The sequence below is a fragment of the Ambystoma mexicanum genome, chromosome 1p (genome assembly GCF_040938575.1).
Source record: "Ambystoma mexicanum isolate Mex_15411 chromosome 1p, UKY_AmexF1_1, whole genome shotgun sequence".
NCBI classification, from domain to species: domain Eukaryota; kingdom Metazoa; phylum Chordata; class Amphibia; order Caudata; family Ambystomatidae; genus Ambystoma; species Ambystoma mexicanum.
Window position 1 is genome coordinate 1,510,140,137 of NC_090921.1, and position 25,612 is coordinate 1,510,165,748.

Consider the following 25,612-nt stretch of genomic DNA (forward strand, 5'->3'; position numbering starts at 1 on the left):
CTCAGGATTGGAATGGAAGGAGTTGGATATCACATCTCATGTTATAGGAAGGATCTCAGGTTTGGTATTAGAAGCATTGAGACATCACATCTCATGCTATAGGAAGGGTGTCAGGGTTGGAATAGGAAGGAGTTGGATATCACATCTCATCCAATAGGAAGGGTCTCAGGTTTGGAATGGGAAGGAATTGGATATCACATCTCATGTTATAGGAAGGATCTCAGGTTTGGTATTAGAAGCATTGAGATATCACATCTCATGCTATAGGAAGGGTCTCAGGATTGGAATGTGAAGGATTTGGATATCACATCTCATGCTAAAGGAAGGGTCTCAGGTTTGGTAGAAGCATTGAGATATCACGTCGCTGCTATCGGAAGGGTCTCAGGATTGGATTGGGAAGGAGTTGGATATCCCTTCTCATGCTATAGGAAGGGTCTCAGGATTTGAATGGCAAGGAGTTGGATATCACATCTCATGCCATAGGAAGGGTCTCAGGTTTGGTATAAGCATTGAGATACCACATCTCTGCTATCGGAAGGGTCTCAGGATTGGATTGGGAAGGAGTTGGATATCCCTTCTCATGCTATAGGAAGTGTCTCAGGTTGGAATGGGAAGGAGTTGGATATCACATCTCATGTTATAGGAAGGGTCTCAGGATTGGAATGGGAAGGATTTGGATATCACATCTCTTGCTATAGGAAGGGTCTCAGGATTGGAATGGGTAGGAGTTGGATATTACTTTCTTGCTATAGGAAGGGTCTCATGTTTGGAATGGGAAGGAGTTGGATATCACATATGCTATAGTTAGTGTCTCAGGTTTGGAACGGGAAGGAGTTGGATATCACATCTCATGTTATAGGAAGGGTCTCAGGTTTGGTATAAGCATTGAGATATCACATCTCTGCTATCGGAAGCGGCTCAGGATTGGAATGGGAAGGAGTTGGATATCCCATCTCATGTTATAGGAAGAGTCTCTGGTTTGGTATTAGAATCATTGAGATATCACATCGCATGCTGTAGGAAGGGTCTAAGGATTGGAATGGGATGGACTTGGATATCACATCTCATGTAATAGGTAGGCTCTCAGGTTTGGTATAAGCATTGAGATATCACATCTCATGCTATAGGAAGGGTCTTAGGATTGGAATGGGAAGGAATTGGATATCACATCTCAGGCTATAGGAAGGGTCTCAGGATTGGAATGGGAAGGAGTTGGATATCACATCTCATGCTATAGGAAGGGTCTCAGGTTTGGTATAAGCATTGAGATATCACATCTCATGCTATAGGAAGGGTCTCAGGATTGGAATGGAAGGAGTTGGATATCACATCTCATGTTATAGGAAGGATCTCAGGTTTGGTATTAGAAGCATTGAGACATCACATCTCATGCTATAGGAAGGGTCTCAGGATTGGAATGGGAAGGAGTTGGATATCAAATCTCATGCTATAGGAAGGGTCTCAGGATTGGAATGGGAAGGAGTTGAATATGACATCTCATGCCGTAGGAAGGGTCTCAGGTTTGGTATAAACATTGAGATATCACATCTCTGCTATCAAAAGGGTCTCAGGATTGGAATTGGAAGGAGTTGGATATCTCATCTCATGTTATAGGAAGAGTCTCAGGTTTGGTATTAGAAGCATTGAGATATCACATCTCATGCTATAGGAAGTGTCTCAGGATTGGAATGGGAAGGACTTGGATATCACATCTCATGCTATAGGTAGGGTCTCAAGTTTGACATTAGAAGCATTGAGATATCACATCTCATGCTATAGGAAGGGTCTGAGGATTGGAATGGGAAGGAGTTGGATATCACATCTCCTGCTATGGGAAGGGTCTCAGGTTTGGTATAAGCAGTGAGATATCACATCTCATGCTATAGGAAGTGTCTCAGGATTGGAATGGGAAGGAGTTGGATATCACATCTCATGTTATAGGAAGGATCTCAGGTGTGGTATAAGCATTGAGATATCACATCTCTGCTATCGGAAGGGTCTCAAGATTGGAATGGGAAGGAGTTGGATATTCCCATCTCATGTTATAGGAAGGGTCTCAGGTTTGGTATTAGAAGCATTGAGATATCACATCTCATGCTATAGGAAGGGTCTCAGGATTGGAATGGGAAGGACTTGGATATCACATCTCATGCTATAGGGAGGGTCTCAAGTTTGATATTAGAAGCTTTGAGATATCACATCTCATGATATCGGAAGGGTCTCAGGATTGGAATGGGAAGGAGTTGGATATCACATCTCATGATAAAGGACGGGTCTAAGGTTTGGAAGGGGAGGGATTTGGATATCACATCTCATGTTATATTACGGGTCTCAGGTTTGGTATTAAAAGCATTGAGATATCAAGTCTCATAGTATAGGAAGGGTCTCAGAATTGGAATGGGAAGGAGTTGGATATCCCATCTCATGTTATAGGAAGAGTCTCTGGTTTGGTATTAGAATCATTGAGATATTCACATCGCATGCTGTAGGAAGGGTCTAAGGATTGGAATGGGATGGACTTGGATATCACATCTCATGCTATAGGTAGGCTCTCAGGTTTGGTATAAGCATTGAGATATCACATCTCATGCTATAGGAAGGGTCTCAGAATTGGAATGGGAAGGAGTTGGATATCACATCTCAAGCTATAGGAAGGGTCTCAGTATTGGAATGGGAAGGACTTGGATATCACATCTCATGCTATAGGAAGGCTCTCAGGTTTGGAAGGGGAAAGAGTTGGATATCTCATTTCATGTTAGAGGTAGGATCTCAGGTTTGGTATTAGAGGCATTGAGATATCACATCTCATGCTATCAGAAGGGTCTCAGGAATGGAATGGGAAGGAGTTAGATATCACATCTCATGCTAAAGGGAGGGTCTCAGGTTTGGAAGGGGAAGGATTTGGATATCACATCTCATGTTATAGGAAGGATCTCAGGTTTGGCATTAGAAGCATTGAGATATCACATCTCATGCTATCGGAAGGATCTCAGGTTTGGTATTAGAAGCATTGAGATATCACATCTCATGCTATCAGAAGAGTCTCAGGATTGGAATAGGAAGGAGTTGGATATCACATTTCATGCTAAAGGGAGGGTCTCAGGTTTGGAAGGGGAAGGATTTGGATATCACATCTCATGTTATCGGAAGGATCTCACGTTTGGTATTAGAAGTATATAGATATCATATCTCATGCTATAGAAAGGGTCTCAGGATTGGAATAGGAAGGAGTTGGATATCACATCTCATGATATAGGGAGGGTCTCAGGATTGGAATGGGAAGGACTTAGATATCACATATCATGCTATAGGGAGGGTCTCAGTTTTGATATTAGAAGCATTGAGATTTCACATCTCATGCTATCGGAAGTGTCTCAGGATTGGAATGGGAAGGAGCTGGATATCACATCTCATGCTAAAGGAAGGGTCTCAGGTTTGGAACGAGAAGGATTTGGATATCACATCTCATGTTATAGGAAGGGTCTCAGGTTTGGTATATCACATCTCTGCTATCGGAAGTGTCTCAGGATTGGAATGGGAAGGAGTTGGATATCCCATCTCATGTTATAGGACGGGTCTCAGGTTTTTTATTAGAATCATTGAGATATCATATTGCATGCTGTAGGAAGGGTCTAAGGGTTGGAATGTGAAGGACTTGGATATCACATCTCATGCTATAGATAGGCTCTTAGGTTTGGAAAGGGAAGGAGTTGGATATCACATTTCATGTTAGAGGAAGGATCTCAGGTTTGGTATTAGAAGCATTGAGATATCACATCTCATGCTATAGGAAGGGTCTCAGGATTGGAATGGGAAGCAGTTGGATATCACATCTCATGCTATAGGAAGGGTCTCAGGTTTGGTATAAGCATTGAGATATCACATCTCATGCTATAGGACGGGTCTGAGGATTGGAATGGAAGGAGTTGGATATCACATCTCATGTTATAGGAAGGATCTCAGGTTTGGTATTAGAAGCATTGAGACATCACATCTCATGCTATAGGAAGGGTCTCAGGGTTGGAATGGGAAGGAGTTGGATATCACATCTCATCCAATAGGAAGGGTCTCAGGTTTGGAATGGGAAGGAATTGGATATCACATCTCATGTTATAGGAAGGATCTCAGGTTTGGTATTAGAAGCATTGAGATATCACATCTCATGCTATAGGAAGGGTCTCAGGATTGGAATGTGAAGGATTTGGATATCACATCTCATGCTAAAGGAAGGGTCTCAGGTTTGGTAGAAGCATTGAGATATCACGTCGCTGCTATCGGAAGGGTCTCAGGATTGGATTGGGAAGGAGTTGGATATCCCTTCTCATGCTATAGGAAGGGTCTCAGGATTTGAATGGCAAGGAGTTGGATATCACATCTCATGCCATAGGAAGGGTCTCAGGTTTGGTATAAGCATTGAGATATCACATCTCTGCTATCGGAAGGGTCTCAGGATTGGATTGGGAAGGAGTTGGATATCCCTTCTCATGCTATAGGAAGTGTCTCAGGTTGGAATGGGAAGGAGTTGGATATCACATCTCATGTTATAGGAAGGGTCTCAGGATTGGAATGGGAAGGATTTGGATATCACATCTCTTGCTATAGGAAGGGTCTCAGGATTGGAATGGGTAGGAGTTGGATATTACTTTCTTGCTATAGGAAGGGTCTCATGTTTGGAATGGGAAGGAGTTGGATATCACATATGCTATAGTTAGTGTCTCAGGTTTGGAACGGGAAGGAGTTGGATATCACATCTCATGTTATAGGAAGGGTCTCAGGTTTGGTATAAGCATTGAGATATCACATCTCTTCTATCGGAAGCGGCTCAGGATTGGAATGGGAAGGAGTTGGATATCCCATCTCATGTTATAGGAAGAGTCTCTGGTTTGGTATTAGAATCATTGAGATATCACATCGCATGCTGTAGGAAGGGTCTAAGGATTGGAATGGGATGGACTTGGATATCACATCTCATGTTATAGGTAGGCTCTCAGGTTTGGTATAAGCATTGAGATATCACATCTCATGCTATAGGAAGGGTCTCAGGATTGGAATGGGAAGAAATTGGATATCACATCTCAGGCTATAGGAAGGGTCTCAGGATTGGAATGGGAAGGAGTTGGATATCACATCTCATGCTATAGGAAGGGTCTCAGGTTTGGTATAAGCATTGATATATCACATCTCATGCTATAGGAAGGATCTCAGGATTGGAATGGAAGGAGTTGGATATCACATCTCATGTTATAGGAAGGATCTCAGGTTTGGTATTAGAAGCATTGAGACATCACATCTCATGCTATAGGAAGGGTCTCAGGATTGGAATGGGAAGGAGTTGGATATCAAATCTCATGCTATAGGAAGGGTCTCAGGATTGGAATGGGAAGGAGTTGAATATGACATCTCATGCCGTAGGAAGGGTCTCAGGTTTGGTATAAACATTGAGATATCACATCTCTGCTATCAAAAGGGTCTCAGGATTGGAATTGGAAGGAGTTGGATATCCCATCTCATGTTATAGGAAGAGTCTCAGGTTTGGTATTAGAAGCATTGAGATATCACATCTCATGCTATAGGAAGTGTCTCAGGATTGGAATGGGAAGGACTTGGATATCACATCTCATGCTATATGTAGGGTCTCAAGTTTGACATTAGAAGCATTGAGATATCACATCTCATGCTATAGGAAGGGTCTGAGGATTGGAATGGGAAGGAGTTGGATATCACATCACCTGCTATGGGAAGGGTCTCAGGTTTGGTATAAGCAGTGAGATATCACATCTCATGCTATAGGAAGTGTCTCAGGATTGGAATGGGAAGGAGTTGGATATCACATCTCATGTTATAGGAAGGATCTCAGGTGTGGTATAAGCATTGAGATATCACATCTCTGGTATCGGAAGGGTCTCAAGATTGGAATGGGAAGGAGTTGGATATTCCCATCTCATGTTATAGGAAGGGTCTCAGGTTTGGTATTAGAAGCATTGAGATATCACATCTCATGCTATAGGAAGGGTCTCAGGATTGGAATGGGAAGGACTTGGATATCACATCTCATGCTATAGGGAGGGTCTCAAGTTTGATATTAGAAGCTTTGAGATATCACATCTCATGATATCGGAAGGGTCTCAGGATTGGAATGGGAAGGAGTTGGATATCACATCTCATGATAAAGGACGGGTCTAAGGTTTGGAAGGGGAAGGATTTGGATATCACATCTCATGTTATATTACGGGTCTCAGGTTTGGTATTAGAAGCATTGAGATATCAAGTCTCATAGTATAGGAAGGGTCTCAGAATTGGAATGGGAAGGAGTTGGATATCCCATCTCATGTTATAGGAAGAGTCTCTGGTTTGGTATTAGAATCATTGAGATATTCACATCGCATGCTGTAGGAAGGGTCTAAGGATTGGAATGGGATGGACTTGGATATCACATCTCATGCTATAGGTAGGCTCTCAGGTTTGGTATAAGCATTGAGATATCACATCTCATGCTATAGGAAGGGTCTCAGAATTGGAATGGGAAGGAGTTGGATATCACATCTCAAGCTATAGGAAGGGTCTCAGTATTGGAATGGGAAGGACTTGGATATCACATCTCATGCTATAGGAAGGCTCTCAGGTTTGGAAGGGGAAAGAGTTGGATATCTCATTTCATGTTAGAGGTAGGATCTCAGGTTTGGTATTAGAGGCATTGAGATATCACATCTCATGCTATCAGAAGGGTCTCAGGAATGGAATGGGAAGGAGTTAGATATCACATCTCATGCTAAAGGGAGGGTCTCAGGTTTGGAAGGGGAAGGATTTGGATATCACATCTCATGTTATAGGAAGGATCTCAGGTTTGGTATTAGAAGCATTGAGATATCACATCTCATGCTATCGGAAGGATCTCAGGTTTGGTATTAGAAGCATTGAGATATCACATCTCATGCTATCAGAAGAGTCTCAGGATTGGAATAGGAAGGAGTTGGATATCACATTTCATGCTAAAGGGAGGGTCTCAGGTTTGGAAGGGGAAGGATTTGGATATCACATCTCATGTTATCGGAAGGATCTCACGTTTGGTATTAGAAGTATTGAGATATCATATCTCATGCTATAGGAAGGGTCTCAGGATTGGAATGAGAAGGAGTTGGATATCACATCTCATGATATAGGGAGGGTCTCAGGATTGGAATGGGAAGGACTTAGATATCACATATCATGCTATAGGGAGGGTCTCAGTTTTGATATTAGAAGCATTGAGATATCACATCTCATGCTATCGGAAGTGTCTCAGGATTGGAATGGGAAGGAGCTGGATATCACATCTCATGCTAAAGGAAGGGTCTCAGGTTTGGAACGAGAAGGATTTGGATATCACATCTCATGTTATAGGAAGGGTCTCAGGTTTGGTATAAGCATTGAGATATCACATCTCTGCTATCGGAAGTGTCTCAGGATTGGAATGGGAAGGAGTTGGATATCCCATCTCATGTTATAGGACGGGTCTCAGGTTTGTTATTAGAATCATTGAGATATCATATTGCATGCTGTAGGAAGGGTCTAAGGGTTGGAATGTGAAGGACTTGGATATCACATCTCATGCTATAGATAGGCTCTTAGGTTTGGAAAGGGAAGGAGTTGGATATCACATTTCATGTTAGAGGAAGGATCTCAGGTTTGGTATTAGAAGCATTGAGATATCACATCTCATGCTATAGGAAGGGTCTCAGGATTGGAATGGGAAGCAGTTGGATATCACATCTCATGCTATAGGAAGGGTCTCAGGTTTGGTATAAGCATTGAGATATCACATCTCATGCTATCGGAAGTGTCTCAGGATTGGAATGGGAAGGAGCTGGATATCACATCTCATGCTAAAGGAAGGGTCTCAGGTTTGGAACGAGAAGGATTTGGATATCACATCTCATGTTATAGGAAGGGTCTCAGGTTTGGTATAAGCATTGAGATATCACATCTCTGCTATCGGAAGTGTCTCAGGATTGGAATGGGAAGGAGTTGGATATCCCATCTCATGTTATAGGACGGGTCTCAGGTTTGTTATTAGAATCATTGAGATATCATATTGCATGCTGTAGGAAGGGTCTAAGGGTTGGAATGTGAAGGACTTGGATATCACATCTCATGCTATAGATAGGCTCTTAGGTTTGGAAAGGGAAGGAGTTGGATATCACATTTCATGTTAGAGGAAGGATCTCAGGTTTGGTATTAGAAGCATTGAGATATCACATCTCATGCTATAGGACGGGTCTCAGGATTGGAATGGAAGGAGTTGGATATCACATCTCATGTTATAGGAAGGATCTCAGGTTTGGTATTAGAAGCATTGAGACATCACATCTCATGCTATAGGAAGGGTCTCAGGGTTGGAATGGGAAGGAGTTGGATATCACATCTCATCCAATAGGAAGGGTCTCAGGTTTGGAATGGGAAGGAATTGGATATCACATCTCATGTTATAGGAAGGATCTCAGGTTTGGTATTAGAAGCATTGAGATATCACATCTCATGCTATAGGAAGGGTCTCAGGATTGGAATGTGAAGGATTTGGATATCACATCTCATGCTAAAGGAAGGGTCTCAGGTTTGGTAGAAGCAATGAGATATCACGTCGCTGCTATCGGAAGGGTCTCAGGATTGGATTGGGAAGGAGTTGGATATCCCTTCTCATGCTATAGGAAGGGTCTCAGGATTTGAATGGCAAGGAGTTGGATATCACATCTCATGCCATAGGAAGGGTCTCAGGTTTGGTATAAGCATTGAGATATCACATCTCTGCTATCGGAAGGGTCTCAGGATTGGATTGGGAAGGAGTTGGATATCCCTTCTCATGCTATAGGAAGTGTCTCAGGTTGGAATGGGAAGGAGTTGGATATCACATCTCATGTTATAGGAAGGGTCTCAGGATTGGAATGGGAAGGATTTGGATATCACATCTCTTGCTATAGGAAGGGTCTCAGGATTGGAATGGGTAGGAGTTGGATATTACTTTCTTGCTATAGGAAGGGTCTCATGTTTGGAATGGGAAGGAGTTGGATATCACATATGCTATAGTTAGTGTCTCAGGTTTGGAACGGGAAGGAGTTGGATATCACATCTCATGTTATAGGAAGGGTCTCAGGTTTGGTATAAGCATTGAGATATCACATCTCTGCTATCGGAAGCGGCTCAGGATTGGAATGGGAAGGAGTTGGATATCCCATCTCATGTTATAGGAAGAGTCTCTGGTTTGGTATTAGAATCATTGAGATATCATATTGCATGCTGTAGGAAGGGTCTAAGGGTTGGAATGTGAAGGACTTGGATATCACATCTCATGCTATAGATAGGCTCTTAGGTTTGGAAAGGGAAGGAGTTGGATATCACATTTCATGTTAGAGGAAGGATCTCAGGTTTGGTATTAGAAGCATTGAGATATCACATCTCATGCTATAGGACGGGTCTCAGGATTGGAATGGAAGGAGTTGGATATCACATCTCATGTTATAGGAAGGATCTCAGGTTTGGTATTAGAAGCATTGAGACATCACATCTCATGCTATAGGAAGGGTCTCAGGGTTGGAATGGGAAGGAGTTGGATATCACATCTCATCCAATAGGAAGGGTCTCAGGTTTGGAATGGGAAGGAATTGGATATCACATCTCATGTTATAGGAAGGATCTCAGGTTTGGTATTAGAAGCATTGAGATATCACATCTCATGCTATAGGAAGGGTCTCAGGATTGGAATGTGAAGGATTTGGATATCACATCTCATGCTAAAGGAAGGGTCTCAGGTTTGGTAGAAGCAATGAGATATCACGTCGCTGCTATCGGAAGGGTCTCAGGATTGGATTGGGAAGGAGTTGGATATCCCTTCTCATGCTATAGGAAGGGTCTCAGGATTTGAATGGCAAGGAGTTGGATATCACATCTCATGCCATAGGAAGGGTCTCAGGTTTGGTATAAGCATTGAGATATCACATCTCTGCTATCGGAAGGGTCTCAGGATTGGATTGGGAAGGAGTTGGATATCCCTTCTCATGCTATAGGAAGTGTCTCAGGTTGGAATGGGAAGGAGTTGGATATCACATCTCATGTTATAGGAAGGGTCTCAGGATTGGAATGGGAAGGATTTGGATATCACATCTCTTGCTATAGGAAGGGTCTCAGGATTGGAATGGGTAGGAGTTGGATATTACTTTCTTGCTATAGGAAGGGTCTCATGTTTGGAATGGGAAGGAGTTGGATATCACATATGCTATAGTTAGTGTCTCAGGTTTGGAACGGGAAGGAGTTGGATATCACATCTCATGTTATAGGAAGGGTCTCAGGTTTGGTATAAGCATTGAGATATCACATCTCTGCTATCGGAAGCGGCTCAGGATTGGAATGGGAAGGAGTTGGATATCCCATCTCATGTTATAGGAAGAGTCTCTGGTTTGGTATTAGAATCATTGAGATATCACATCGCATGCTGTAGGAAGGGTCTAAGGATTGGAATGGGATGGACTTGGATATCACATCTCATGTTATAGGTAGGCTCTCAGGTTTGGTATAAGCATTGAGATATCACATCTCATGCTATAGGAAGGGTCTCAGGATTGGAATGGGAAGGAATTGGATATCACATCTCAGGCTATAGGAAGGGTCTCAGGATTGGAATGGGAAGGAGTTGGATATCACATCTCATGCTATAGGAAGGGTCTCAGGTTTGGTATAAGCATTGATATATCACATCTCATGCTATAGGAAGGGTCTCAGGATTGGAATGGAAGGAGTTGGATATCACATCTCATGTTATAGGAAGGATCTCAGGTTTGGTATTAGAAGCATTGAGACATCACATCTCATGCTATAGGAAGGGTCTCAGGATTGGAATGGGAAGGAGTTGGATATCAAATCTCATGCTATAGGAAGGGTCTCAGGATTGCAATGGGAAGGAGTTGAATATGACATCTCATGCCGTAGGAAGGGTCTCAGGTTTGGTATAAACATTGAGATATCACATCTCTGCTATCAAAAGGGTCTCAGGATTGGAATTGGAAGGAGTTGGATATCCCATCTCATGTTATAGGAAGAGTCTCAGGTTTGGTATTAGAAGCATTGAGATATCACATCTCATGCTATAGGAAGTGTCTCAGGATTGGAATGGGAAGGACTTGGATATCACATCTCATGCTATAGGTAGGGTCTCAAGTTTGACATTAGAAGCATTGAGATATCACATCTCATGCTATAGGAAGGGTCTGAGGATTGGAATGGGAAGGTGTTGGATATCACATCTGCTATGGGAAGGGTCTCAGGTTTGGTATAAGCAGTGAGATATCACATCTCATGCTATAGGAAGTGTCTCAGGATTGGAATGGGAAGGAGTTGAATATCACATCTCATGTTATAGGAAGGATCTCAGGTGTGGTATAAGCATTGAGATATCACATCTCTGCTATCGGAAGGGTCTGAAGATTGGAATGGGAAGGAGTTGGATATTCCCATCTCATGTTATAGGAAGGGTCTCAGGTTTGGTATTAGAAGCATTGAGATATCACATCTCATGCTATAGGAAGGGTCTCAGGATTGGAATGGGAAGGACTTGGATATCACATCTCATGCTATAGGGAGGGTCTCAAGTTTGATATTAGAAGCTTTGAGATATCACATCTCATGATATCGGAAGGGTCTCAGGATTGGAATGGGAAGGAGTTGGATATCACATCTCATGATAAAGGAAGGGTCTAAGGTTTGGAAGGGGAAGGATTTGGATATCACATCTCATGTTATATTACGGGTCTCAGGTGTGGTATTAGAAGCATTGAGATATCAAGTCTCATAGTATAGGAAGGGTCTCAGAATTGGAATGGGAAGGAGTTGGATACCCCATCTCATGTTATAGGAAGAGTCTCTGGTTTGGTATTAGAATCATTGAGATATCACATCGCATGCTGTAGGAAGGGTCTAAGGATTGGAATGGGATGGACTTGGATATCACATCTCATGCTATAGGTAGGCTCTCAGGTTTGGTATAAGCATTGAGATATCACATCTCATGCTATAGGAAGGGTCTCAGATTTGGAATGGGAAGGAGTTGGATATCACATCTCAAGCTATAGGAAGGGTCTCAGTATTGGAATGGGAAGGACTTGGATATCACATCTCATGCTATAGGAAGGCTCTCAGGTTTGGAAGGGGAAAGAGTTGGATATCTCATTTCATGTTAGAGGTAGGATCTCAGGTTTGGTATTAGAGGCATTGAAATATCACATCTCATGCTATCAGAAGGGTCTCAGGAATGGAATGGGAAGGAGTTAGATATCACATCTCATGCTAAAGGGAGGGTCTCAGGTTTGGAAGGGGAAGGATTTGGATATCACATCTCATGTTATAGGAAGGATCTCAGGTTTGGTATTAGAAGCATTGAGATATCACATCTCATGCTATCGGAAGGATCTCAGGTTTGGTATTAGAAGCATTGAGATATCACATCTCATGCTATCAGAAGAGTCTCAGGATTGGAATAGGAAGGAGTTGGATATCACATTTCATGCTAAAGGGAGGGTCTCAGGTTTGGAAGGGGGAGGATTTGGATATCACATCTCATGTTATCGGAAGGATCTCACGTTTGGTATTAGAAGTATTGAGATATCATATCTCATGCTATAGGAAGGGTCTCAGGATTGGAATGGGAAGGAGTTGGATATCACATCTCATGCTATAGGGAGGGTCTCAGGATTGGAATGGGAAGGACTTAGATATCACATATCATGCTATAGGGAGGGTCTCAGGATTGGAATGGGAAGGAGCTGGATATCACATCTCATGCTAAAGGAAGGGTCTCAGGTTTGGAACGGGAAGGATTTGGATATCACATCTCATGTTATAGGAAGGGTCTCAGGTTTGGTATAAGCATTGAGATATCACATCTCTGCTATCGGAAGTGTCTCAGGATTGGAATGGGAAGGAGTTGGATATCCCATCTCATGTTATAGGACGGGTCTCAGGTTTGTTATTAGAATCATTGAGATATCATATTGCATGCTGTAGGAAGGGTCTAAGGGTTGGAATGTGAAGGACTTGGATATCACATCTCATGCTGTAGATAGGCTCTTAGGTTTGGAAAGGGAAGGAGTTGGATATCACATTTCATGTTAGAGGAAGGATCTCAGGTTTGGTATTAGAAGCATTGAGATATCACATCTCATGCTATAGGAAGGGTCTCAGGATTGGAATGGGAAGCAGTTGGATATCACATCTCATGCTATAGGAAGGGTCTCAGGTTTGGTATAAGCATTGAGATATCACATCTCATGCTATAGGACGGGTCTCAGGATTGGAATGGAAGGAGTTGGATATCACATCTCATGTTATAGGAAGGATCTCAGGTTTGGTATTAGAAGCATTGAGACATCACATCTCATGCTATAGGAAGGGTCTCAGGGTTGGAATGGGAAGGAGTTGGATATCACATCTCATCCAATAGGAAGGGTCTCAGGTTTGGAATGGGAAGGAATTGGATATCACATCTCATGTTATAGGAAGGATCTCAGGTTTGGTATTAGAAGCATTGAGATATCACATCTCATGCTATAGGAAGGGTCTCAGGATTGGAATGTGAAGGATTTGGATATCACATCTCATGCTAAAGGAAGGGTCTCAGGTTTGGTAGAAGCATTGAGATATCACGTTGCTGCTATCGGAAGGGTCTCAGGATTGGATTGGGAAGGAGTTGGATATCCCTTCTCATGCTATATGAAGGGTCTCAGGATTTGAATGGCAAGGAGTTGGATATCACATCTCATGCCATAGGAAGGGTCTCAGGTTTGGTATAAGCATTGAGATATCACATCTCTGCTATCGGAAGGGTCTCAGGATTGGATTGGGAAGGAGTTGGATATCCCTTCTCATGCTATAGGAAGTGTCTCAGGTTGGAATGGGAAGGAGTTGGATATCACATCTCATGTTATAGGAAGGGTCTCAGGATTGGAATGGGAAGGAATTGGATATCACATCTCAGGCTATAGGAAGGGTCTCAGGATTGGAATGGGAAGGAGTTGGATATCAAATCTCATGCTATAGGAAGGGTCTCAGGATTGCAATGGGAAGGAGTTGAATATGACATCTCATGCCGTAGGAAGGGTCTCAGGTTTGGTATAAACATTGAGATATCACATCTCTGCTATCAAAAGGGTCTCAGGATTGGAATTGGAAGGAGTTGGATATCCCATCTCATGTTATAGGAAGAGTCTCAGGTTTGGTATTAGAAGCATTGAGATATCACATCTCATGCTATAGGAAGTGTCTCAGGATTGGAATGGGAAGGACTTGGATATCACATCTCATGCTATAGGTAGGGTCTCAAGTTTGACATTAGAAGCATTGAGATATCACATCTCATGCTATAGGAAGGGTCTGAGGATTGGAATGGGAAGGTGTTGGATATCACATCTGCTATGGGAAGGGTCTCAGGTTTGGTATAAGCAGTGAGATATCACATCTCATGCTATAGGAAGTGTCTCAGGATTGGAATGGGAAGGAGTTGAATATCACATCTCATGTTATAGGAAGGATCTCAGGTGTGGTATAAGCATTGAGATATCACATCTCTGCTATCGGAAGGGTCTGAAGATTGGAATGGGAAGGAGTTGGATATTCCCATCTCATGTTATAGGAAGGGTCTCAGGTTTGGTATTAGAAGCATTGAGATATCACATCTCATGCTATAGGAAGGGTCTCAGGATTGGAATGGGAAGGACTTGGATATCACATCTCATGCTATAGGGAGGGTCTCAAGTTTGATATTAGAAGCTTTGAGATATCACATCTCATGATATCGGAAGGGTCTCAGGATTGGAATGGGAAGGAGTTGGATATCACATCTCATGATAAAGGAAGGGTCTAAGGTTTGGAAGGGGAAGGATTTGGATATCACATCTCATGTTATATTACGGGTCTCAGGTGTGGTATTAGAAGCATTGAGATATCAAGTCTCATAGTATAGGAAGGGTCTCAGAATTGGAATGGGAAGGAGTTGGATACCCCATCTCATGTTATAGGAAGAGTCTCTGGTTTGGTATTAGAATCATTGAGATATCACATCGCATGCTGTAGGAAGGGTCTAAGGATTGGAATGGGATGGACTTGGATATCACATCTCATGCTATAGGTAGGCTCTCAGGTTTGGTATAAGCATTGAGATATCACATCTCATGCTATAGGAAGGGTCTCAGATTTGGAATGGGAAGGAGTTGGATATCACATCTCAAGCTATAGGAAGGGTCTCAGTATTGGAATGGGAAGGACTTGGATATCACATCTCATGCTATAGGAAGGCTCTCAGGTTTGGAAGGGGAAAGAGTTGGATATCTCATTTCATGTTAGAGGTAGGATCTCAGGTTTGGTATTAGAGGCATTGAAATATCACATCTCATGCTATCAGAAGGGTCTCAGGAATGGAATGGGAAGGAGTTAGATATCACATCTCATGCTAAAGGGAGGGTCTCAGGTTTGGAAGGGGAAGGATTTGGATATCACATCTCATGTTATAGGAAGGATCTCAGGTTTGGTATTAGAAGCATTGAGATATCACATCTCATGCTATCGGAAGGATCTCAGGTTTGGTATTAGAAGCATTGAGATATCACATCTCATGCTATCAGAAGAGTCTCAGGATTGGAATAGGAAGGAGTTGGATATCACATTTCATGCTAAAGGGAGGGTCTCAGGTTTGGAAGGGGGAGGATTTGGATATCACATCTCATGTTATCGGAAGGATCTCACGTTTGGTATTAGAAGTATTGAGATATCATATCTCATGCTATAGGAAGGGTCTCAGGATTGGAATGGGAAGGAGTTGGATATCACATCTCATGCTATAGGGAGGGTCTCAGGATTGGAATGGGAAGGACTTAGATATCACATATCATGCTATAGGGAGGGTCTCAGGATTGGAATGGGAAGGAGCTGGATATCACATCTCATGCTAAAGGAAGGGTCTCAGGTTTGGAACGGGAAGGATTTGGATATCACATCTCATGTTATAGGAAGGGTCTCAGGTTTGGTATAAGCATTGAGATATCACATCTCTGCTATCGGAAGTGTCTCAGGATTGGAATGGGAAGGAGTTGGATATCCCATCTCATGTTATAGGACGGGTCTCAGGTTTGTTATTAGAATCATTGAGATATCATATTGCATGCTGTAGGAAGGGTCTAAGGGTTGGAATGTGAAGGACTTGGATATCACATCTCATGCTGTAGATAGGCTCTTAGGTTTGGAAAGGGAAGGAGTTGGATATCACATTTCATGTTAGAGGAAGGATCTCAGGTTTGGTATTAGAAGCATTGAGATATCACATCTCATGCTATAGGAAGGGTCTCAGGATTGGAATGGGAAGCAGTTGGATATCACATCTCATGCTATAGGAAGGGTCTCAGGTTTGGTATAAGCATTGAGATATCACATCTCATGCTATAGGACGGGTCTCAGGATTGGAATGGAAGGAGTTGGATATCACATCTCATGTTATAGGAAGGATCTCAGGTTTGGTATTAGAAGCATTGAGACATCACATCTCATGCTATAGGAAGGGTCTCAGGGTTGGAATGGGAAGGAGTTGGATATCACATCTCATCCAATAGGAAGGGTCTCAGGTTTGGAATGGGAAGGAATTGGATATCACATCTCATGTTATAGGAAGGATCTCAGGTTTGGTATTAGAAGCATTGAGATATCACATCTCATGCTATAGGAAGGGTCTCAGGATTGGAATGTGAAGGATTTGGATATCACATCTCATGCTAAAGGAAGGGTCTCAGGTTTGGTAGAAGCATTGAGATATCACGTTGCTGCTATCGGAAGGGTCTCAGGATTGGATTGGGAAGGAGTTGGATATCCCTTCTCATGCTATATGAAGGGTCTCAGGATTTGAATGGCAAGGAGTTGGATATCACATCTCATGCCATAGGAAGGGTCTCAGGTTTGGTATAAGCATTGAGATATCACATCTCTGCTATCGGAAGGGTCTCAGGATTGGATTGGGAAGGAGTTGGATATCCCTTCTCATGCTATAGGAAGTGTCTCAGGTTGGAATGGGAAGGAGTTGGATATCACATCTCATGTTATAGGAAGGGTCTCAGGATTGGAATGGGAAGGAATTGGATATCACATCTCAGGCTATAGGAAGGGTCTCAGGATTGGAATGGGAAGGAGTTGGATATCACATCTCATGCTATAGGAAGGGTCTCAGGTTTGGTATAAGCATTGATATATCACATCTCATGCTATAGGAAGGGTCTCAGGATTGGAATGGAAGGAGTTGGATATCACATCTCATGTTATAGGAAGGATCTCAGGTTTGGTATTAGAAGCATTGAGACATCACATCTCATGCTATAGGAAGGGTCTCAGGATTGGAATGGGAAGGAGTTGGATATCAAATCTCATGCTATAGGAGGGGTCTCAGGATTGGAATGGGAAGGAGTTGAATATGACATCTCATGCCGTAGGAAGGGTCTCAGGTTTGGTATAAACATTGAGATATCACATCTCTGCTATCAAAAGGGTCTCAGGATTGGAATTGGAAGGAGTTGGATATCCCATCTCATGTTATAGGAAGAGTCTCAGGTTTGGTATTAGAAGCATTGAGATATCACATCTCATGCTATAGGAAGTGTCTCAGGATTGGAATGGGAAGGACTTGGATATCACATCTCATGCTATAGGTAGGGTCTCAAGTTTGACATTAGAAGCATTGAGATATCACATCTCATGCTATAGGAAGGGTCTGAGGATTGGAATGGGAAGGAGTTGGATATCACATCTGCTATGGGAAGGGTCTCAGGTTTGGTATAAGCAGTGAGATATCACATCTCATGCTATAGGAAGTGTCTCAGGATTGGAATGGGAAGGAGTTGAATATCACATCTCATGTTATAGGAAGGATCTCAGGTGTGGTATAAGCATTGAGATATCACATCTCTGCTATCGGAAGGGTCTGAAGATTGGAATGGGAAGGAGTTGGATATTCCCATCTCATGTTATAGGAAGGGTCTCAGGTTTGGTATTAGAAGCATTGAGATATCACATCTCATGCTATAGGAAGGGTCTCAGGATTGGAATGGGAAGGACTTGGATATCACATCTCATGCTATAGGGAGGGTCTCAAGTTTGATATTAGAAGCTTTGAGATATCACATCTCATGATATCGGAAGGGTCTCAGGATTGGAATGGGAAGGAGTTGGATATCACATCTCATGATAAAGGAAGGGTCTAAGGTTTGGAAGGGGAAGGATTTGGATATCACATCTCATGTTATATTACGGGTCTCAGGTTTGGTATTAGAAGCATTGAGATATCAAGTCTCATAGTATAGGAAGGGTCTCAGAATTGGAATGGGAAGGAGTTGGATATCCCATCTCATGTTATAGGAAGAGTCTCTGGTTTGGTATTAGAATCATTGAGATATCACATCGCATGCTGTAGGAAGGGTCTAAGGATTGGAATGGGATGGACTTGGATATCACATCTCATGCTATAGGTAGGCTCTCAGGTTTGGTATAAGCATTGAGATATCACATCTCATGCTATAGGAAGGGTCTCAGAATTGGAATGGGAAGGAGTTGGGTATCACATCTCAAGCTATAGGAAGGGTCTCAGTATTGGAATGGGAAGGACTTGGATATCACATCTCATGCTATAGGAAGGCTCTCAGGTTTGGAAGGGGAAAGAGTTGGATATCTCATTTCATGTTAGAGGTAGGATCTCAGGTTTGGTATTAGAGGCATTGAAATATCACATCTCATGCTAAAGGGAGGGTCTCAGGTTTGGAAGGGGAAGGATTTGGATATCACATCTCATGTTATAGGAAGGATCTCAGGTTTGGTATTAGAAGCATTGAGATATCACATCTCATGCTATCGGAAGGATCTCAGGTTTGGTATTAGAAGCATTGAGATATCACATCTCATGCTATCAGAAGAGTCTCAGGATTGGAATAGGAAGGAGTTGGATATCACATTTCATGCTAAAGGGAGGGTCTCAGGTTTGGAAGGGGGAGGATTTGGATATCACATCTCATGTTATCGGAAGGATCTCACGTTTGGTATTAGAAGTATTGAGATATCATATCTCATGCTATAGGAAGGGTCTCAGGATTGGAATGGGAAGGAGTTGGATATCACATCTCATGCTATAGGGAGGGTCTCAGGATTGGAATGGGAAGGACTTAGATATCACATATCATGCTATAGGGAGGGTCTCAGTTTTGATATTAGAAGCATTGAGATATCACATCTCATGCTATCGGAAGTGTCTCAGGATTGGAATGGGAAGGAGCTGGATATCACATCTCATGCTAAAGGAAGGGTCTCAGGTTTGGAACGGGAAGGATTTGGATATCACATCTCATGTTATAGGAAGGGTCTCAGGTTTGGTATAAGCATTGAGATATCACATCTCTGCTATCGGAAGTGTCTCAGGATTGGAATGGGAAGGAGTTGGATATCCCATCTCATGTTATAGGATGGGTCTCAGGTTTGTTATTAGAATCATTGAGATATCATATTGCATGCTGTAGGAAGGGTCTAAGGGTTGGAATGTGAAGGACTTGGATATCACATCTCATGCTATAGATAGGCTCTTAGGTTTGGAAAGGGAAGGAGTTGGATATCACATTTCATGTTAGAGGAAGGATCTCAGGTTTGGTATTAGAAGCATTGAGATATCACATCTCATGCTATAGGAAGGGTCTCAGGATTGGAATGGGAAGCAGTTGGATATCACATCTCATGCTATAGGAAATGTCTCAGGTTTGGTATAAGCATTGAGATATCACATCTCATGCTATAGGACGGGTCTCAGGATTGGAATGGAAGGAGTTGGATATCACATCTCATGTTATAGGAAGGATCTCAGGTTTGGTATTAGAAGCATTGAGACATCACATCTCATGCTATAGGAAGGGTCTCAGGGTTGGAATGGGAAGGAGTTGGATATCACATCTCATCCAATAGGAAGGGTCTCAGGTTTGGAATGGGAAGGAATTGGATATCACATCTCATGTTATAGGAAGGATCTCAGGTTTGGTATTAGAAGCATTGAGATATCACATCTCATGCTATAGGAAGGGTCTCAGGATTGGAATGTGAAGGATTTGGATATCACATCTCATGCTAAAGGAAGGGTCTCAGGTTTGGTAGAAGCATTGAGATATCACGTCGCTGCTATCGGAAGGGTCTCAGGATTGGATTGGGAAGGAGTTGGATATCCCTTCTCATGCTATATGAAGGGTCTCAGGATTTGAATGGCAAGGAGTTGGATATCACATCTCATGCCATAGGAAGGGTCTCAGGTTTGGTATAAGCATTGAGATATCACATCTCTGCTATCGGAAGGGTCTCAGGATTGGATTGGGAAGGAGTTGGATATCCCTTCTCATGCTATAGGAAGTGTCTCAGGTTGGAATGGGAAGGAGTTGGATATCACATCTCATGTTATAGGAAGGGTCTCAGGATTGGAATGGGAAGGATTTGGATATCACATCTCTTGCTATAGGAAGGGTCTCAGGATTGGAATGGGTAGGAGTTGGATATTACTTTCTTGCTATAGGAAGGGTCTCATGTTTGGAATGGGAAGGAGTTGGATATCACATATGCTATAGTTAGTGTCTGAGGTTTGGAACGGGAAGGAGTTGGATATCACATCTCATGTTATAGGAAGGGTCTCAGGTTTGGTATAAGCATTGAGATATCACATCTCTGCTATCGGAAGCGGCTCAGGATTGGAATGGGAAGGAGTTGGATATCCCATCTCATGTTATAGGAAGAGTCTCTGGTTTGGTATTAGAATCATTGAGAGATCACATAGCATGCTGTAGGAAGGGTCTAAGGATTGGAATGGGATGGACTTGGATATCACATCTCATGTTATAGGTAGGCTCTCAGGTTTGCTATAAGCATTGAGATATCACATCTCATGCTATAGGAAGGGTCACAGGATTGGAATGGGAAGGAATTGGATATCACATCTCATGCTATAGGAAGGGTCTCAGATTTGGTATAAGCATTGAGATATCACATCTCATGCTAAAGGAAGGGTCTCAGGATTGGAATGGGAAGGAGTTGTATATGACATCTCAGGCCATAGGAAGGTTCTCAGGTTTGGTATAAGCATTGAGATATCACATCTCTGCTATCGGAAAGGTCTCAGGATTGGAATGGGAAGGAGTTGGATATCCCATCTCATGTTATAGGAAGGTTCTCAGGTTTGGTATTAGAAGCATAGAGATATCACATCTCATGCTATAGGAAGGGTCTCAGGATTGGAATGGGAAGGACTTGGATGTCACATCTCATGCTATAGGTAGGGTCTCAAGTTTGATATTAGAAGCATTGAGATAACAAATCTCATGATATCGGAAGGGTCTCAGGATTGGAATGGGAAGGAGTTGGATATCACATCTCATGATAAAGGAAGGGTCTAAGGTTTGGAAGGGGAAGGATTTGGATATCACATCTCATGTTATAGGACGGGTCTCAGGTTTAATATTAGAAGCATTGAGATATCAAGTCTCATGGTATAAGAAGGGTCTCAGAATTGGAATGGGAAGGAGTTGGATATCACACCTCAAGCTATAGGAAGGGTCTCAGGATTGGAATGGGAAGGAGTTTGATATCACATCTCATGCCATAGTATGGGTCTCAGGTTTGGTAGAAGCATTGGGATATCACATCTCATGCTATCGGAAGGGTATCAGTATTGGATTTGGAAGAAGTTGGATATCCCATCTCATGCTATAGGAAGGGTCTCAGGTTGGAATGGGAAGGAGTTGGATATCACATTTCGTGTTATAGGAAGGGTCTCAGGATTGGAATGGGAAGGACTTGGATATCATATCTCATGCTATAGGACGGGTCTCAGGTTTGTTATTAGAATCATTGAGATATCATATTGCATGCTGTAGGAAGGGTCTAAGGATTGGAATGGGAAGGACCTGGTTATCACATCTCATGCTATAGAACGGCTCTCAGGTTTGGAAAGGGAAGGAGTTGGATATCACATCTCATGTTATAGGATGGATCTCAGGTTTGGTATTAGAAGTATTGAGATATCACATCTCATGCTATAGGAAGGGTCTCAGGATTGGAATGGGAAGGAGTTGGATATCACATCTCATGCTAAAGGAAGGGTCTCAGGTTTGGTAGAAGCATTGAGATATCACATCTCATGCTATAGGAAGGGTCTCAGGATTGGAATGGGAAGGAGTTGGATATCACATCTCATGCTATAGGGAGGGTCTCAGGATTGGAATGGGAAGGAATTAGATATCACATATCATGCTATAGGGAGGGTCTCAGTTTTGATATTAGAAGCATTGAGATATCACATCTCATGCTATCGGAAGTGTCTCAGGATTGGAATGGGAAGGAGCTGGATATCACATCTCATGCTAAAGGAAGGGTCTCAGGTTTGGAACGGGAAGGATTTGGATATCACATCTCATGTTATAGGAAGGGTCTCAGGTTTGGTATAAGCATTGAGATATCACATCTCTGCTATCGGAAGTGTCTCAGGATTGGAATGGGAAGGAGTTGGATATCCCATCTCATGTTATAGGACGGGTCTCAGGTTTGTTATTAGAATCATTGAGATATCATATTGCATGCTGTAGGAAGGGTCTACGGGTTGGAATGTGAAGGACTTGGATATCACACCTCATGCTATAGATAGGCTCTTAGGTTTGGAAAGGGAAGGAGTTGGATATCACATTTCATGTTAGAGGAAGGATCTCAGGTTTGGTATTAGAAGCATTGAGATATCACATCTCATGCTATAGGAAGGGTCTCAGGATTGGAATGGGAAGCAGTTGGATATCACATCTCATGCTATAGGAAGGGTCTCAGGTTTGGTATAAGCATTGAGATATCACATCTCATGCTATAGGACGGGTCTCAGGATTGGAATGGAAGGAGTTGGATATCACATCTCATGTTATAGGAAGGATCTCAGGTTTGGTATTAGAAGCATTGAGACATCACATCTCATGCTATAGGAAGGGTCTCAGGGTTGGAATGGGAAGGAGTTGGATATCACATCTCATCCAATAGGAAGGGTTTCAGGTTTGGAATGGGAAGGAATTGGATATCACATCTCATGTTATAGGAAGGATCTCAGGTTTGGTATTAGAAGCATTGAGATATCACATCTCATGCTATAGGAAGGGTCTCAGGATTGGAATGTGAAGGATTTGGATATCACATCTCATGCTAAAGGAAGGGTCTCAGGTTTGGTAGAAGCATTGAGATATCACGTCACTGCTATCGGAAGGGTCTCAGGATTGGATTGGGAAGGAGTTGGATATCCCTTCTCATGCTATAGGAAGGGTCTCAGGATTTGAATGGCAAGGAGTTGGATATCACATCTCATGCCATAGGAAGGGTCTCAGGTTTGGTATAAGCATTGAGATATCACATCTCTGCTATCGGAAGGGTCTCAGGATTGGATTGGGAATGAGTTGGATATCCCTTCTCATGCTATAGGAAGTGTCTCAGGTTGGAATGGGAAGGAGTTGGATATCACATCTCATGTTATAGGAAGGGTCTCAGGATTGGAATGGGAAGGATTTGGATATCACATCTCTTGCTATAGGCAGGGTCTCAGGATTGGAATGGGTAGGAGTTGGATATTACTTTCTTGCTATAGGAAGGGTCTCATGTTTGGAATGGGAAGGAGTTGGATGTCACATATGCTATAGTTAGTGTCTCAGGTTTGGAACGGGAAGGAGTTGGATATCACATCTCATGTTATAGGAAGGGTCTCAGGTTTGGTATAAGCATTGAGATATCACATCTCTGCTATCGGAAGCGGCTCAGGATTGGAATGGGAAGGAGTTGGATATCCCATCTCGTGTTATAGGAAGAGTCTCTGGTTTGGTATTAGAATCATTGAGATATCACATCGCATGCTGTAGGAAGGGTCTAAGGATTGGAATGGGATGGACTTGGATATCACATCTCATGTTATAGGTAGGCTCTCAGGTTTGCTATAAGCATTGAGATATCACATCTCATGCTATAGGAAGGGTCACAGGATTGGAATGGGAAGGAATTGGATATCACATCTCATGCTATAGGAAGGGTCTCAGATTTGGTATAAGCATTGAGATATCACATCTCATGCTAAAGGAAGGGTCTCAGGATTGGAATGGGAAGGAGTTGTATATGACATCTCAGGCCATAGGAAGGTTCTCAGGTTTGGTATAAGCATTGAGATATCACATCTCTGCTATCGGAAAGGTCTCAGGATTGGAATGGGAAGGAGTTGGATATCCCATCTCATGTTATAGGAAGGGTCTCAGGTTTGGTATTAGAAGCATAGAGATATCACATCTCATGCTATAGGAAGGGTCTCAGGATTGGAATGGGAAGGACTTGGATGTCACATCTCATGCTATAGGTAGGGTCTCAAGTTTGATATTAGAAGCATTGAGATAACAAATCTCATGATATCGGAACGGTCTCAGGATTGGAATGGGAAGGAGTTGGATATCACATCTCATGATAAAGGAAGGGTCTAAGGTTTGGAAGGGGAAGGATTTGGATATCACATCTCATGTTATAGGACGGGTCTCAGGTTTAATATTAGAAGCATTGAGATATCAAGTCTCATGGTATAAGAAGGGTCTCAGAATTGGAATGGGAAGGAGTTGGATATCACACCTCAAGCTATAGGAAGGGTCTCAGGATTGGAATGGGAAGGAGTTTGATATCACATCTCATGCCATAGTATGGGTCTCAGGTTTGGTAGAAGCATTGGGATATCACATCTCATGCTATCGGAAGGGTATCAGTATTGGATTTGGAAGAAGTTGGATATCCCATCTCATGCTATAGGAAGGGTCTCAGGTTGGAATGGGAAGGAGTTGGATATCACATTTCGTGTTATAGGAAGGGTCTCAGGATTGGAATGGGAAGGACTTGGATATCATATCTCATGCTATAGGACGGGTCTCAGGTTTGTTATTAGAATCATTGAGATATCATATTGCATGCTGTAGGAAGGGTCTAAGGATTGGAATGGGAAGGACCTGGTTATCACATCTCATGCTATAGAACGGCTCTCAGGTTTGGAAAGGGAAGGAGTTGGATATCACATCTCATGTTATAGGATGGATCTCAGGTTTGGTATTAGAAGTATTGAGATATCACATCTCATGTTATCGGAAGGATCTCAGGTTTGGTATTAGAGGTATTGAGATATCACATCTCATGCTATAGGAAGGGTCTCAGGATTGGAATGGGAAGGAGTTGGATATCACATCTCATGCTAAAGGAAGGGTCTCAGGTTTGGTAGAAGCATTGAGATATCACATCTCATGCTATAGGAAGGGTCTCAGGATTGGAATGGGAAGGAGTTGGATATCACATCTCATGCTATAGGGAGGGTCTCAGGATTGGAATGGGAAGGACTTAGATATCACATATCATGCTATAGGGAGGGTCTCAGTTTTGATATTAGAAGCATTGAGATATCACATCTCATGCTATCGGAAGTGTCTCAGGATTGGAATGGGAAGGAGCTGGATATCACATCTCATGCTAAAGGAAGGGTCTCAGGTTTGGAACGGGAAGGATT